General features: G+C 37.2%; 1 pseudogene; it reads right to left on the minus strand.

Moving 5' to 3' along the window:
- Positions 1-467: 467 nt before the first annotated feature.
- Positions 468-4,112, minus strand: LOC112183959 (annotated as a pseudogene).
- Between the last annotated feature and the right edge of the window lie 689 nt (positions 4,113-4,801).

Consider the following 4,801-nt stretch of genomic DNA (forward strand, 5'->3'; position numbering starts at 1 on the left):
ACATCAAAGATGTTAGTAGTTCAAAAAATAGGCAAAAAGACCCCAACCTACTTCAAGGCTAGCCTAAAACATACCATTGACATAAGTGTACATGTAGTTTTGTTCACAGTTGCTGCAATAGTACAATGTACTACTCCAAAATGGTTCACGAAAAATCTAGCTAGCCTTACTCAAAATCACTTTGCTAGTCAGCATCTATAGCAAAGTCTGCAAATAGTCAGGCACCTCAATGCGCACCTCGTCAAGTTGTTGTTGGGTGTATCCTTTCCGAGTCGACTTTGCTGCCCACTAGGAATGTATTTCATAGCGTAAGTCATAATCATCGGGTAAACGTGCTATTTATAATTAAACTAAAGTTTATATCAACTATAATGCATATACCTTAGTCGGAAACGAAAACGTGTCATCATTTATAATCTCCTTCATGTATCTCATTACATAATAGCCACAAACACAATGTCGATTGTTTAGGTACACCCTATGTATTCACATTATTGAATTAGAAAGACATTACCATACTAAATCGATGTGGTATCCTAAACAATCAAGGTCCAATAAAAAGATGCCATAGATCATGCAATGAAGTTTGATACCTGGAAAGAAATGAGTCGGGGATTTTGGAAATCTTCCAATCTCCTTATTTATCACAGTAGCATTCTTGAATTCCTTGATGCACTTTGATAGGTAAGATGTCACCTTGGCAACTATTTGCTTATCTGTCAGTACTAACAACTCATTGGCACGATACTGCACAAGAAAATTGGATCAGACAGAAGTCCGGTTGAACTTATGAAATTAATAATTACAAAATCAGAAGAAAAGCAGGAGCATTGGTACTCACAAAATCAGCTTGTAGCACTATTACTGTACTATCTTTGTGGTCATCATGAATTACATTCAAATCAAAGAAAGACCACCCAAACGAATCATCAAAACCTGAGCAAGCATTGCTTGCATTTGGAATGTTCACCTGATTATGTGGTCCACAACAAAGAATCAACTCCATCAAATCATGACCGAAAAAGTACCATCGACTGACTTTTTATATTAAAATTTTCAGATTAAAGTGCCTAATTAGCAAAGTAGGCATTAGAACCATAATTGAAATCTAAAGCATAGTAGAAATAAAAGCTAGAATCAAAGGACATGCTCAGTTTCGTTTGGCTCATAGGAATCTCGTAAAATTCCCCAGTTCACATTAGGAGAAAAGGTTAAAATGTAGAGAAGAGCCATTTAGACAAGCTAGATAGTGACGTTAAAATTAAAAATTAAACTTCCTCTACTCACCTTCCTATCGAGCCAGAGCTTAACGGAGAGTACATCGATGGTAGCCAGGTTCGAACCTTGACAAATTCCTCCCTTGTACACAACACTGCACTATCAAGTACTGCTAATTAAGGTAGAAATAGCATGCATAGGGTTAATTTAAGATCTAACATGCACTTCACAGTCTTATACATGAAATGAGCTCTAAAACTAGTATATGGACTTCCCTATGTGAATGATAGTCAGGACGAACCTAGTTTCACTGTAAACGTAACACTATTATGTCTTGTAATACTAATTGATTTGATTTCAATAAAAAAAAAAACCCTGATTTCTAATAAACATTGGATCACAGATATTTGCATAAAACATTCTGAGATTCAATAACAAAATACCTATTTTCAATAAGTTTCTGAAGCGTGGAGATTCCAACAGCTAGGACAACTGCGTCAGCACTATACATTTCTTTGCCACAAACTACTTCAGAAATACAGCCAGTTTCCTCATTAAGCAAAAGGTCTGTTACACTTGGACCTTTCTCAAACTTGCAACCTTTGGTTGTCATAGACTCCATCCACGACTTAAAGATCTTTTCCCTAGTTGTTCCACAACACAACACTAGATCAAAATCTTTCTGAAAAAAATATACGATTACATTTATCAGGAAGGAGAAGATACAATTGAAAAGTGACAAGTGAATGGACTTATTTAATACAATTATTACAATAACAAAAAGACGTGATAATTCCATGCTAAGTGTACTAGAAATCTCATTATGGGGAAATCTTGTATAGGTAAAGTAGAGACTTGTGTGGTATTTGGAATAAGGAATATATCATAGGACTTTAGAGAGGATACTTTATGAGAGTCATGAATTTTTTTATTTCCAAGAGTGATAGTTTGCTGCGGTCTTTATTTTCCAAAGATGGTAGAATTTGATGTCAAAAACTCATTATGGACTCCTATGACTATTAGTCAGCCTCCACTAAGATAATACTAATAGTATGTGAGAGCTTTATAAATGATTCTGAACACTTAAGAAAACCTATCAAACCTGGTGAGTAAGGATGTAGGATAGCAAGCTCAGAGTAGCAGCAGCACTACATTGTTCTGCTGGTGCAAACAGACCCACTTGAAGCAATGGTGCTAGGACTTTCTGATAAAGCTTTTGTGAGCAGCCAAACTGCGTAAAGAGCTCCTTTGCAGTAACTACCAGTAAAACCTCTTAATAACTTCTATTTATTCAGACATATGTGATAATTACTAACCCAAATGCTGAAACTTACTTCTAGTGATAGAGATCCTTACTTGAGTCATATTGTCTCCAGGCGGTATCAGTACTGTCAAAGTCGATTATTGCAAAGAATATGCACTTATGAGTTGGGAAGTGCATGACTCATAAGAATTAGAAATGCCTTCAAAAATTTCCTCAACATACACTACAAGCAACTCTACGCCGCAATCAGTTTTTGCCTTTCCAAATAAAACAATTGAGTAACATTTTGATAGAAGATATATGAGTAACAGAATTCACTAGGATTTTATACAATATCCTTCAGCAAATAATTGGTTGCTCATTAGGCATTGAAAGTTTAAAACCAAGCAGGGAAACTATACCTGCAGCCATTAAAGGAAGTGAAGTTAATCTATCAACCAACGGAAACTAAACAAACTGCACGAAATGCACATTATACCGTCTCATTCATCACCAAAAGGCTGCTAACTTTTCCACTGGAATTAGAAATGGCACACAAGAGGGTGAGCAAATAATATATACCTGTGAATAGTACAAGGTTCCTGATGGAGTTGGCAACTAAGGAAGGTCTCTAAATACCGGAAATTCAACCTGCATAACATTCTTGCCAGTGTTAACACATCTCAAAGCCTCTAAAATCAATCCAAATTACATTGTAAGCAAGAAATGCCAATACAAAAAAGGTGTTGATTACCTCCAATCCCTCAGCTGAATATTGCGCAAACTTAGTCCAGTTAGTGAAGGGTTTAATCTCCAACTCATCAACAAGGCTGAATATATTCCTGTAGGGAAACCAATAACCTAAAACAGCAGTATCATAATATATCAGAATCCAACAAAGTGAAAAAGTATTGGTAAAACCAACTTCAGTAAAAACAAGTGAAAAACATGTATGATCAGCATAACCCAGTTTCCAAAATCCAAAAAGTAACAAAAATGCAAAGCAAAAAAAAAAAAAAAAACAGAAGTTGATGTTTACCATGGATACCCACATCATCAAGACTACCATTTTCAAGTACAGTAACATCAAAGCCCTGACTACAGAAACCTTCATGACTAGATAACACAGTTCGAAGCCTCCTCTGCAAGACCCAAAACCTATAACTCAACAAAAGTGCAAAATTTTCCCAAAATCAATAACAAACAATGAGAAGAATCGAAAGAGAGCAAACCAGATATGGAGAATGCCCAGAAAGCTCAGAACATGAATGCCCAGAAAGCTCGACTGCAGCCCACAAAGCTTCGGTAGATGAAACACAAATCCTTAGAAGCAAAATAAGAAACAAAATCAGATCAGTGAATTAAGGACTCACAAATCCTTCGAAGACATGCATTGAACAAATTCGTCAATTACCTATGACAAAAAACTCAAATTTTCTCCAAAAGGTCGGCCTCGATCTATGATTCTCTTCACCGTCTTCGAGCAGAGGAGCTGGTCCGAGGCTGAAAAGGAGGAGGACCAAGCGGTTCTGGTTGTGATTGTAGCCGGAGAATGAAGACGAGGAGGAGGGTTGTGGTCGGAGGCAGAGAACGAAGAGGAGGATGGTTTTTGTCGGAGGCGAAGAACGAAGAGGCTGATTCTCTTCACCATCTTCGAGCAGAGGAGCTGGTCCAAGGCAGAAAAGGAGGAGGACCAGGAGGGTCGGGTTGTGATTGTAGGCGGAGAACGGAGACGAGGAGGAGGGTTATGGTCGGAGGCGGAGAACGAAGAGGAGGATGGTTTTTGTGGGAGGCGGAGAACGAAGGAGGAAAGGGAGGTTTGGTTGAATAGTATTAGGGCAAGCTGAAGTCAATGTTAGTCCAAATATGTCTAAGTGTGGGAATGAGTTTTTCCTCCCCGCGCTTCTTTAAAAAAATTAAACTTAGCCGCTCAGCATTTTTCTGAAAATTCAAACAAAAGTTTTGTCACCGGCTAATTTCAAAACCGATGTCAGTTATATACATATAAATCGGTTTTTGAGGAATCGATGTTAATGACATTGTTTTACATCGCGTGTATTTCTCACCGATTTAATTGTCATGATGTCTATGAGCATAATTCTAGTAGTGAGAGTGGAAAAATGAAAATGACGACATACTTACAAGCTGATAATGGAGAAGGTCAAGATACTCAAAAAGAAACACACGGAGTGTGTAATGACCAAACTATTGGTGCTGTTTCTAATAAAGACACAGGCTATCAACTTAGATCAAGAAGATGGAATTGAAGTAAGCATTTATTACCGCTTTTGTGATTAGTTTTGTGTCTTAAAGTAAAATCACAGTATTGATCAATATGTA

The sequence above is a fragment of the Rosa chinensis genome, chromosome 2 (assembly GCF_002994745.2).
Source record: "Rosa chinensis cultivar Old Blush chromosome 2, RchiOBHm-V2, whole genome shotgun sequence".
NCBI lineage: Eukaryota > Viridiplantae > Streptophyta > Magnoliopsida > Rosales > Rosaceae > Rosa > Rosa chinensis.